This window comes from Pinus tabuliformis, chromosome 4_1, assembly GCF_031772625.1.
Source record: "Pinus tabuliformis cultivar Carrire ecotype Pingquan chromosome 4_1, CPIR1, whole genome shotgun sequence".
NCBI lineage: Eukaryota > Viridiplantae > Streptophyta > Pinopsida > Pinales > Pinaceae > Pinus > Pinus tabuliformis.
In genome coordinates, this window is record NC_142303.1 from 823,729,087 (window position 1) to 823,743,301 (window position 14,215).

Sequence of the window (14,215 nt, forward strand, 5' to 3'; positions counted from 1 at the left end):
TGAGTCCCTTTTAGAATTATTTTGTATCCCATGTATGTTTTTTTCATCCCATTTTCGTCTTATTTTGTATTTTAGTGTATTCCAATTTCCATTCTAATGTGTCCATAGTGTCATTATTTGCATCCTATAATTGCTATTATTTTATAATATGTGTCTAAATCTCTATAATTGCATCCCAAATTTCATCTCAAACTATTATTATAGTAGAGATATTTGCAATGAGCTACTGTACACTCAAATTTGAGTTTGTATGTATGAGTTATGATCTCAAAAAATTGACTCTCTCTTTTCCAACTCAACACACCTAACTCTCAGTGTTCTAGCTTCTAGTATCCTCATGTTCTTGTATTTACATTTACATTGGAATAGATATCAACCTCTTGTCAGGGTACATACTTAGTATATAGATAATAAAAGCTCCATACATCTCTTCTCAAATATTATTACCACTATGTATGTGCGACACTTTATATGGTATGTTGCTTAAGTGTATTGCTTATGGGATGCAAGTGGTATCCTATCATGTATATTAATTCCAATATTCCACTTATGTACATCGGCACATAAATGTGTTTCTTGGGGTGTTCCACTTAAGCATGCCACTTATTTCTTTGTAGTTATGGTGCATCACTTAGGTGTTTTAGCACTCGAGGACATTGACACTTAAGTGTATTTCTTATATGCATCACTAATGTGATTCCATTGTGTGCTACTAAACTGGGTTGTTTATATGTATTGTCTATATGTTGTTAGTTATGGTACATAAGGAAAGTGTGTTACTTATATGTCACTGGTTATGATGCATCACTTATTTGTGTTACTTAATTTGGTGCATCATTGTGTGTTTACATCTTTTAAGAGCATCGATGCTTAAATGAGTCACCTACATACAACACTTTTATGCTGTGTCTATTATAATGTGTTGATTATGTGCATCCACTACTACAATAAAATGTTGTAGCATCATCACTAGTGTCATCTCCCAATGATGTTTTTTTGAGAAAATAAATTGAACTATGGGTGATGCAAGACATTACACAATGGGAAACATCATGATTTGTTTCATATTGACATCCTTTTCCATGTCATTTTGTCAACATATGATTTATCCATTGTATTAGTGACAAATTATATAATGCATAAATTTAGTTAGTGTCACCTTAGCATAATTTATGTCACAATTTTCAACAAAAAAACACCCATGGAGTCATTGATATTGTAGGAAACTAGATCACTACTGAGAGGTGTTAAGAAATCCAAAGGGTGGTAGTTAAATCGATTTCTCTTATTGTAAAATTATCTTGCGATGGTTTATTATTATTATTATGATTTCATTCAATTTATATTTTCATTGTCATAGAGACTAATGCCAATCAATAAATAGAAGAGGACACAAGATGTAGGCACATAGCCAGGGAAAAACCCCACTCTAGGGGAAAACCTGGTCAAAATTCTTCCTTCAGTAGATTCAAAAGATGATATGACCAAGACCCTTACAATCTAGTCCTAAGATATCCTCCATCAAGTCATCCTTGAAATTGTGTGAGCACCGAGTCCTTATCACTGTGATAGTACTCAATTTTCCTTCACTACATCTAGACCTTGTCATTGTGGCAACACCGTAATCATCTCTACAATTTACAACAAAGTTGTATCTCCATTATATTTTGCCTTTACCAAAATCCTATGAACCCTTTCTTTGGAAAAGATCTGAACTTCTCACTGTAATGGCACCGAAACTTCTACTATGAGATCCAAAATTATCACTGTAATGACACTGAAACTTCCTTTTTGATATTGAACTTCTCATTTTAATGGCACCGGAACTTCCTTTTTGATATCCAAACTTTGTGGTAGCACCGAGATCATCCATGTACCCTATCTGAGCTCCTCTAATGACACCAAAATATTTCCTCTAAAATTATTTTCTAAACTTCTGATCTAAGCGAATGACTTAGGCTTGTATATATAGTTGTCTCCATGTGTAATAGGCCAACATGACTTTGTTGAAGGGTTGTGTCTTCATATGTTGAGGCCAACTTGAGTTCAGCTAAATGTAACCGACTTGATGATGATCTATTTGAAGCCAACAATAAGGAGACTTTGACCAATCAACAAAATGACTTTGACTCAAATAAAAAATCCTAAAGCCTACGATGGAGCCTTGACCTATGGAAATTGATCCAAGCATGAAACCCATGCTTTAAGAAGTAAATTGAATAATAATAAATATTATTTTTGTTTTTTTTGGCAAATATATTATATTTTGACTTCAAGTACATTTATGAAGACCGAACCTAGTTACATTCTTCAACACTCCCTATTAACTATGGAGGTATTCATATTTACATATAACCATAGAGGTACATGGAAGATCTCAAAATACATCATCTATGAAAAAGTTTAGGCACTGCAATGACATGGACTAGATTCCTGACAAGGAAAATCTATCCATTGGTCTCTCAATAATTTAGGCACCGAAATGGCACAAACTAGATTACTGACCAAAGTAATCTATCCTGGTGGGACTAATATGGATTCAAGCTTTCAACCTCTCTAGGTACATCAGGATTACTTGCTGACCATCAACACAGGGATCCAGGTGTGTATTTGAGGTCAAAGCTCTATGACTAACACCACCTTTCCAACTTCAGGACCTAGACATGAACAAAAAATTCCAGCCAGATGTCCTCCTAGGTAATGATTCACTCGCAAAGCATCAACACTTCTTGATCCAACAGATCAAGGAAAACAAATCTCTCTCGATCAAACTGATCGATAACTAGCATGCTATCAAAACCTTCGAGATATTTACTTGTACAAACACAACCCCAATCAATAATATACTTTCACATGTACATAATCAAATACAAAAATTTTGGTTCTTTTAGACAACTAATGTTACTTCTCAATGCAGTAGGACTATCAACTTAATCTTTGACAGAAGCTTCCTCAATCATACACTTTCCTTTCCTACTTCACATGAAAAAACATATCCTTCAAAATGCATTCTCCAATCAAAACTATGTTATGCCCTCCCTCCCAACCAGGGATATTTATTCTATCCATGCTCCCTCTTAATCTCAGGGAGATATCTTCTATCCAGGCTCCCTCTTAACCTGTGAATATTTTCTTCTTCTTATTAGAGAATATTTCATGGCTTCCATCCTTCTTATTAGAGCCATTCATATATCATGCTTATCACATCAAATTTACTTACGATCATCTTCACCACGATGTACTTGCACAACTTAGATAGTAAGTACAACCAAAAAATATAGCAGCATGAAGTTAGCCATATCAAAATCTTATAATAATGGAAACATTAGACTTTACAAACATAAGCAGCAAGAGACTATATTTCAACTTCTTTCCCAGGTTTAGTTAAACCATAAATCACATCAACAACTCAAAATACTAAACTCATCTAGGGTTTCAATAGTATTTCAATGATATGACAAGTTCTTTCATATATAAAACCTTAGGAACAATTAAAACAAGTAATATGACTAGCAATTATCAGAATTCATATGTTAGACTCCTCACTAGGATTTCATACATATCCTAGATTTCATACATGAGCTTCAACAATCAAAACTGATCACATATTAATCAACAACATAACTAGCTTCTACTAAGGTTTAATGTAAACCCTAGATATCCATATACAAATTCTCAGAAATCACTATATAGATTCATGGATTCCATATTGTCATATCACACATACTAGAGAAATTAACTAGTACTAAGGTTTAGTTACAGAACCCTAGATTTACCAAACATCATCATCCTAGAACATCAAATTTTGACTAGGGCTTGTTTCCAAACCCTAGGAATTATGACCATTAATAATTAGGTCAACACATATATCTAGGAATTCATTATCAATAATAAGCATAACATATGTTAGGAAATATTAATGTATTAGACATACACCAACCTAGACCAAGCTAAGGTTTCAACCAAATGAACATATTCTTAGGGTTTCATTCCTAGGACTTTAAATAAATAACAAGGGTTTTTCTTATAGAACCAACTAAACCCTAAGGATCTATGGTTTCAATTAATAACATAGAAAACCCTACTTTACCATAACTTTATAGGTTCAAGATTTCAGACAACACCATTTCAAACCTAACAAGTTAGGCTTTTTCATGATCATATCAAAAATCCAAACATGACATCATCAATATAACAAACATAATAGAAATTTATTTAGACTCCATTAATAACCATAAGTAGATTAGGTTTTCATTCATTGTCAACATACCCTTAGGTTAGGGTTTTCCAGAGAACTAGTCTAGGGTTCTATAAGAACAATCAAGGATATAGAGAGGGTAGATTTATCAAATGATGAATAACCCTAAACAAGAATATTTATGATTTGAGACAACTAGACATAATGATGTTAGTAATATAACGCAAATTTCAAAATAAATTGAAGAGAGTTTTATAAAATGTATAGTCTAAGACATACCTGGAGAAGTTCCTTAACAAACCTTGTATGGACTCCTTGAAGTGCCATGATATTTTTTACCTGTAATAAATACTTCTAGGAAAAATATGCAATACCTAGAATATGATGTTAGCTCTCAATCTATATTTTCTAACAACGGAGGATGGAATCCTTTATATAAAAGTAAAATTTATCTTTCCTTCCAATTAATACTAATATTTTAATTGATCTCCTATATTACTTATAAAGATAAGGATTAAGGTTATTGTTTGTTATTTAGAGATTACATTATTTACCTTAGACTAACTGTAAAGTAGGACCATCTAAGATTTAAAAATATAAAATCTCACAAAAATACGTACCTCATTTTTACTTACCTTAAACTTCTTTGGTTGAGAGATTAATGTTCCATAGGGATTGATGATTTTCTTGGAAACTCCGAGGGTTAATATTTTGACATTGCTTTCCCTTCTTTTCCACTATGTCTTTGTATTATTTGTCCAGACCAAATGTCAAATTTATTTTCTAGATCTGTAGTCAGATTTCTCATTTGTAGAAGCTTTGTATCATCATGTAGAAGCATCTTCTTAAATTTTTTGTGCAATGAGGCTATTAAGGCCTCTTTTCTACCCTTCTTTACTAGAATTTAATTAGGACCCTTGGTTCTCCTTTAGATCCTTTCAATGGAACATATTTCAGTTTTTTAGCACATAATTTTAGATGATATTACTTTCTCAAGTGTGATAGGACTATTATTGTTTGGTGATAACGAATACCCTTCCTTTGGATTCTCTTTGAATGCTTTTATATGTTCTTTGGATCACAGATAATAGAGCTCAAAATTTCAGACTCGAATCACCTAATTTCTGAAATGAACCAAAATGTATCACTGTACTTCCTTATGAGATTATCTCGTAATTTTATCGAGCTTCTTGACTGTGATTTTACTGACCCTCATTCTCTGAATTAGGTTTGAATTTGTCACCTTAAGGTACAATTGGATCCTCCTTCGTAAGATGACTTGATCTTCAACACACAAAACCTTTCACTGAGGATACTTTAAAGATTGTATAAGTGATCTTCAAACTACCTTTGGCCTTGACCATAGCTCTGATACCATGTTAAGAAATCCAAAGGGTGGCAGTTAATCGATTTCTATTACTATGACATTATCTTGTGATGGTTTATTATTATTATTCTTTCATTCAATTTATCTTTTCATTATCATCAAGACTAATGCTAATCAATAAGTAGAAGAGGACACAAGATGTAGGCATACAACCAGGGAAAAACCCCACTCTAGGGGAAAACCCGGTCAAAATTCTTCCTTTAGTAGATTCAAAAGATGAGATGACAAATACCCTTACAATCTAGACCCAAGACATCATCCATAAAGTCATCCTTGAAACTGTGTGAACATCTAGTCCTTATCATTGTGATAGTATTGAATTCTTCTTCACTACACCTAGACCTTGTCACTATAGCAACACCAAAATCATCTCTGCAATTTATAATGAAGTTATATCTCCATTATAATGTGCCTTTACTGAAATCCTATGAACCCTCTCTCTAGAAAAGATCTGAACTTCTCACTATAATGGCACCAAAACATCCTCTCCGAGTACTGAACTTCTCAATATAATGGCACTGAAACTTCCTCTCTGAGATCCGAACTTCTCACTGTAATGACACCGAAACTTCTTTTTTGAGATCCAAACTTCTCCTTGTAATGAGACCGAAACTTCCTTTTTGAGATCTGAACTTCTATGGTAGCATCAAGATCATCCTATCTGAGCTCTTGTAGTGACACTGAAATATTTCCTCTAAAATTCTTATCAAAACTTATAATCTGAGCGAAGGGCTTAGGCTTGTATATAGCTGTCTCCATGTGTAATATGCCAAGATGAATTTTTTGAAGGGTTGTGTCTTCATATGTTGAGGATGACTTCAACAAAGTGACTTTGACTCAAATAAACAATCCTAAGCCCTACAATGGAGGCTTGATCTATGCAAGTTGACCCATTCATGAAACCCATGCTTTAACAAGTCAATTCAATAATAATATTTTCTTTTTCTTTTTCTTTTGATAAATATATTATATTTTGACTTCAAGTACAATTATGAAGACCGAACCTAGTTACATTCTTCAACAAGATGGGGAGTTGAATTAGCAGTGAGGGCACTTATAATTTTTTCTCCAAATTATTAATATTTAACCATGCATAAATTGAAACGCACAACCATAAATCAGATCATCAAAAGTAAACATGAAAGCATGAAAGAAATCAACACAATGGACACAAGTATGTCTAGTGGAAAACCCTCTCTAGGGAAAAAACCACCTGTTGTTGTTGCGCAGCTCAAATTATATTATGTTAAGAAAATTATTTACATAGAGATATACATGGCTACTATCAAATTGAGACTATTTATCATGCGTATCTACAAACTACCATCCGCTGAAGGCCACCACAATCAATGATCCTCGCTTGGTTACTCCTGAACTAATAATTGACTCTACATACTCCAATCTACTGGAAGCCACCACGACTAATGAGCCTCGCCTAGTTTCTACCAAATTATCCAACCACCATTAGATTGAGAAAACTACTCACTTATTTTGATTTCACCTGAGTCACCAAACTCCACTCCTCTATGTGGTTCTCATTTCATACATTTTCATATTAGAATGGAGAACTTCTCAACATGAGCACTACAACAACATATCATCAAGGCACATAAAATATGAATCAAAAACTACAACAAAAACTTCACCACCAACGACTACAACACAATCTATCCACACATTGAAATCAAACATTATATCCATTCCTCACTCACTGTACAAAATGTTGGCTGAAACATACTTCATCTAACTACTATAACAACTGTAAACTGCTTCAGAGATTTTTCATAATATAACTCACATAGTTTGCACATTATCATCTAAACTCACATTCACTCAACACATCACACATCCAAATAAACTATCATTGATCTATCTCCAATATAAATATGAATTGAGGTGTTAAACTAAATAATTACAAAGAACTAATGGGCTTCAAAACTCTGTTCATATGCTTGATTTGATCTAGATTCAGCTCATTGACTCTATCAAACCACTAAATCCATTTTACTTTTGATATTTACAACTTTTATTAGTTTCTAGAGGTCCAATGAACTTTTCCAACCATAAACCGAAAAGTTTCGACCATAAGCTTCACCACAATTCAAAAATTAGTTGATCAACGCACAAAATTCGGAGAAAAAATCGTTCAAATGTTTGGTTGCATGCATGACTAGAAAAAATCGTTCAAATGTTTGGTCACACGCATGACTAGAAAAAATCGTTCAAATGTTTTGCTTCATGTGACTAGAAATCCTCAATCACTCCCTAGGCATATCTTCCAGTGACTGGGGCTTTTCATCCGCTCCCACGAGCTTGGCTCCATGCGACCGGGGAAAAATCTAAGGAGAAACACTGCAACATTAGTCGAGGACCTCTACCAGCTGATGGATCATCTTCTTCAGTTCTTGAACATTCCTGCAAACCTCTATGACATGTATGAAAATGATTACATAGGCCAAGAACCTATGCAACAAGCCAGTGACATGTAAGGCCTAGTCTGCCAATGTCAACACCAAGACAAACACCTCTAGCTCCTCAAGCAGCAACCATAACATCTCTAAACACCTCCTGCACCTATAATAGCATCTCCAACTCCTGTAGTAGAAAAATCAAGTCATCCAAATTCTTCCAACACTAATAGAGGCACCTCCAACACAAGCAACGACATCTCAACACATGTAGTAGCATATCCAATGTCTCCAAGACATATAGAGACATATGTAACACCTAGAGAAGCACTCCAACCACCTAAAACAACACCATATCCAACCAAAAACAACATTCCAACCTTAATCCATCATCACATGTAGAATTCATCTCCAAATCACCTCCATTGGGTCCAATCATGAGTATGTTGACATTAGTGCCAACTAATAGGACCACCAAACCAAATACACATCACCATGAAAATGACAAGCAACATCATAGCCATGACCTGTTGACATCAATGCCAACACTACAATTTCAACAAATCCCCCTTTGGAATTGATGCCAACCTCAATCCAACATGTGAGGATGATCTTCATATACTGTCCACACTGAAGCTGCAAGTTTGAAGCTAATCTCTATCCATGCAAATTATCTCCCCCTTTGACATCAATGGAAAAGGGTCATACAAACACTAAATTACAATGCCAAATAATGTTTCAGATGAGAGAAATTCTCCCCCTATCAAGAAGCTCAACTGTCAATCATATCTCTACCAATGTTATTCCATCTATGAAACTGAATATGCTCCCCCTAAGCATGTAATGAAGCTAAAATCATACTCTTTTCCCACTGCAATAAGCCTCCTTTCCAAGTGCAAGATACTACTACTCATAAACCATGACTCTAATTAACTTTGGACAATATATACAATTAATTACAATACATGTAATGCTTCATGGAGCAACTACATAGTTGTGACAAGTACATAAGACTGAAATATGACTCTTTTACACCTATTACCAACCATGATTTCATGGACCTAAGTTTACATCATGCACCCAATATAGTCAGGATACGTCAATGATGTACAAAATGAAGCATGATTTGGATACCCATTGACCCGTAAATAGCTAATGACAAATCATACTAGACATCATGGGTCCCTCCATGAGCAATATTCCAACAAAATAGAACAATAAAGTACATGAAACATAAGTGTTCTCTCCTCTATGCATCCCCAATACAATAATATAACATGAGTACATGGCAACAATGAGCAACAAAATGTGCTCCATATAAAAACAACAATGATAATACAATCCATGGCATATGTATCAAGTACAAGGCCTCCATGAGTTATGACATATAATATCTCCATATGTAGCAGCAATAATAGGGTAAGTAACAACATCATATTCTAGTGCATGGCCACTCAACATCTTGGCCATCACCATACCAACAATGAAGATCCTGCAACAAAATCATGATAACCACTAGCAACCATCATGCTCCACATAGATACCATAATAAAATAATATAATAAAAATAGCACGGGAATATTTCATAGGGAAACAACAAATACGTATCCTCATCATTATGTGTCTCATTAACCATTAGCAGAATATATCATCAACTCAAATTATGAGAAACACATCAACACTAGTAGCAAATCATCACTATATATCGGCAGAACATAAATCAACTAATGAACATATTCTCTCTCCCCATGAGAGAAAAAACCAAGCAACAACATCCATCATACCAAAACATCATGAGCAACAACATTTTCTCCAAATATAATCATCCATATGAATAAACATGACTCAAACATATGAATATCCAACATATCATAAGCAACACCATGCTCTCTCGTTCCACGCAATAGAAATATATAATCCAAACATATAGATCATATAAGCAGCATGCATGATTCATATAGAAGTGAAAACATAAGAAATGAGTCACATATACTCTAGATGAGCCAACTCTAACACATCATCAAAACTCCATGGAAGAAACAAGTAAAATAAAACATGTCATGACTATGTTCTAGAAATGAAAACACTAGTAACATGCAGATTTTGCCATGCAACCATATTATTTCATCTAACTAAAAATATCTAGCAGAATCAATAAAAGTCATCCTGCACAATGAAAACAATCCCATCACACTCCATATCCATTTGGAAGCACACATGCTCCCCCTGGATGTGTGATCCTCCATCACACCTTGACCATGCACATAAAATGACCATGGGGCTACCAAAATTCAACATGCAGCTGCTCCAAAAACCATTAGTAATAGATGTACATGGCTAATCAGATTGGAAAAGAAATAGATATGAAATGAAAAGAATACTTCAAACCTCAAGAAATCCCCTTGAATAATATAACTCAAGATCATATTGATCTTATGGACATAAATATGCATGGTTGAACTGGATCAAAAAATCATTACTGTTGGTACTCCTCAAGTTGTCAACACGCCCCCTGATACCATGCAAGTCTCATGCATACTGTTGCAGTCAAGTATATCTAACATGCAAGAATAAACTACAGTAGGGACTAATCTCATATACTTTGAATCTGATGAGGAAGAGTATTCTCTTTGTCTCTTCTTACTTTTCACTCTTCCCTTCAACACATACACATTATATTGGGTCTTGACTCCTCTTACAATAACTTTATTTGAACCTTCTTTTAAGATGACGCAACCTTTGGAGTTGAAAATCACTATTGGGGGGGGGAGGTGAATTAGTAGTGAGAGCGCTTGTAATTTTTTCTCCAAATTATGAATCTTTAACCATGCATAAACTGAAACACATAACCATAGATTAGAGCATCAAAAGTAAACATGAAAGAATGAAAGAAATCAAAACAATGGACACAAATATGTCTAGTGGAAAACCCTCTCCAAGGAAAACAACCACTCATTGTTGCTGCACTGCTCAAATTCTATTATGTCACGCAAATTATTTACATAAAGATATACATGGCTACTATAAAATGGAGACTCTTTCTCATTCATATCTATGGACTACCATCTACCAAAGGCTACCACGATCAACGATCCTCACCCGGTTACTCCTAAACTAACAATAGACTCTATAGACTCTGATCTACTAGAATTCACCACGGCCAACAAGCCTTGCCTAGTTTCTACCGAACCATCCAACCACCATTGGATTGAGAAAACAACTCACTTATTTGATTTTACTTGAGTCACCAAACTCCACTCCTCTATGTCATTCTTACTTCATACAATTTCATACTAAAACTGAGAACTACTCAACATGAGCACTACAACAACATATCATCAAGGCACTGTTATAGACATATTTGGCCACGACAACCCCAATCACATATGTCCATAAAACAAGGGCTTCTAAGTCCCTAAAAGTGTTGTTTCATACCTTAAAGGAGCAAGGTCAGTTGATTACATCATCTCCCAGAAGTTTTCCATGAAAAACTACTTAGAACTGGTCAAAGCAGGACCATACAGACTGCCCAGTGCTAAAGGTACGATGCATCTCATCTGCCACATGCAAAAAGTGCGATGCATACTGGAAATCCCTTCTATAGGGTGCGATGAGTGAGAGTAGATAAATGGCACAAGCAGTTTGCTAGGTGGAAACCCAGAGAATCTTCTAGAAACTGCTCATTTGACACTTGCCTCTCTGAGTTCGCCCATGGATGAGTAAGAGATATGAAATCTCCATGTGGAACTAGGAACTATCAGAGAGATGACACTAATCAAAAGCCTAGAAGCTGACTCACCCCCCTACAAATATCTATAAATGGATCCCTCATCCCAAAGATCCAGAGGTTGGAATTTGGTAATTTGCAAAGAGGTGCTGCTGGTTTCTCTTTGAAGACATTGTTCGGTGATCTTGCTTTGTGTGAGGTGAAGAGGGCTTTCAAGCTGGGAGGATGCCGCTGGGTCAGACCAAGTGGTTGTAATTCTCTCTTCTACTACTTTTACTAATAAAACTATTTGAGTTTTCCTCCATATTCTTGTGTATCTTTGAATATTGTGTTGATATATGCATTTGTATGGTCAATATATATCTGATCCTATATTGTTTACAGTGAAAGATCTCTATGCTTTGATGGTATTATGCTGCTGTGAATCTACAGGTGCTCTTTGAAGCAGGACAAGTAAGGAAGCAGTGGTGAGATTCTGTCAAAGCAGAAAGGAAACAAGCAAGGAGCCAAGCGGAAGGCTGAGGTTGGTACTCTCTGCTTCTTTCTCATCTCACTCTCGTAAAGGAAAAACAAGTGACTTTAATCTGTTTGTTTCTAAGATAGCTACCCGTCTTAGTGGATCTAGCAGTTCTGAATAGACACTAGATTTCCCGATAACAGGCACATAAAATCTGAATCAAAAACTACAACAAAAAATTCACCACCAACATCTGCAACACAATCTCTCCACACACTGCAATCAGACACTATATATTCTCCTCACTCACTATACAAAATGTTGGTTGAAACATACTCGAACTAATTATTGTAACAACAAAAAATTGCTTCAAAAATTCTACATAATATAACTCATAGTTTGCACACTATCCTCCAAACTCACATTCACTCAACACATCACACATCCAACTAAACTATAATTGAGTTATCTCCAATCTAAATATGAATTGAGGTGATCAACTCAATAATTACAAAGAACTAATGGGTTTCACAACTCTGTTCATGTGCTTGATTTGATCTAGATTCATCTCATTGACTCTATCAAACCATTAACTCCACTTGCCTTTTGATATTTTCACGTTTGATTAGTTTTTGGAGGTCCCACAAACTTTTCCAACCATAAATAGATTTTTTTTATTATCATAAGCTTCGCCACAATACAAAAATTAGTTGATCAGCGAGTGAAATCCATGCAAATGCTTGGTCGCACGCATGACACAAACTCCATCCAACTAGAACTCCTCAGCCGCTCCCATAGTCCTGTCATCCAACGATTGGAGCTTTTCAGTTGCTCCCACAGGCTTGGCTCCATACGATTAGGGAAAAAGCTAAGGAGAAACACTACAACATCAGTCCAGGACCTCTGTGAGCTAATGGATCATCTTCTTCAGCTCATAAAAATTCCTCCAAGATTTTGTGACAAGTCTGCAATTGATGACATAGGCCAAGAACCTCTGCAACAAGTTAGTGACATGCAAGGTCTAGTCTAGCAACCCCAACACTAGGACCAACACCTCCAACTCCACAAGCAGCAACCACAACATCTCTAAGCACCTCTTATACCTATAGCAACATCTCCAACTCCTGCAGTAGAAGAATCAAGTCATCCAACTGCCTCCAACACTGATAGAGGCACCTCCAACACAAGCAACCACATCTCAACACATGTAGCAGCATATCCAATGTCTCCAAGACATATAGAGACATATGTAACACCTAAAGTAGCACTCCAACCACCTGTAGTAGCAACATCTCCAACCAACAACAACATGCCAACCTCAATCCATCATCACATGTATAATTCATCCCCAAATCACCTCCATTAGGTCCAGTCATGATTATGTTGACGTCAATGCCAACTAATAGGACCACCAAGGAAAACACACATCACCATGCAAATAATAAGAAACATCATAACCATGACCTGTTGACATCATGCCAACACTACAATGTCAACATATATGAATTTTTTTCATCTTATTTATATCATATTAGTGATGCGGTGCATTGAAATCAGAGTCACCATTTCATATTAGTCACCATTATTGCATGTGTCTCATACTAGAGTCCTTATAGCATTGAAAACGTTTTAGCCATTTTGAGTCATATTAGTGTTGTATTATAGTCACCTCATATTCACAAATGCATCATTATTAATAATTTTGCATCATGTTAGCAAGGAAAATTTTAAGGATGAAAATTTATTTTAAATTTTAGAATCATTGGTGAATCTTATTAATTCCTAATATGTAAACTGTAAAATGTTTGGAAATATTTTTGTGAAAATATTCAAATTTATAAGGATTTTATATATCCTTTAAAATTTTGGTGATTCTTAAAGAAAATTAATTTTATAATATAAATTCCGGGCTAACATTTTTTAAGAAAAAAAAGAAATTGATGAATCTATTTTCTGGAAAAAGCATGGAAAATTAGCCCACCTACAAATATTAGCACCTAAAATTTTCCTTACATGCTAGCATCAAAGTTGTGATGTA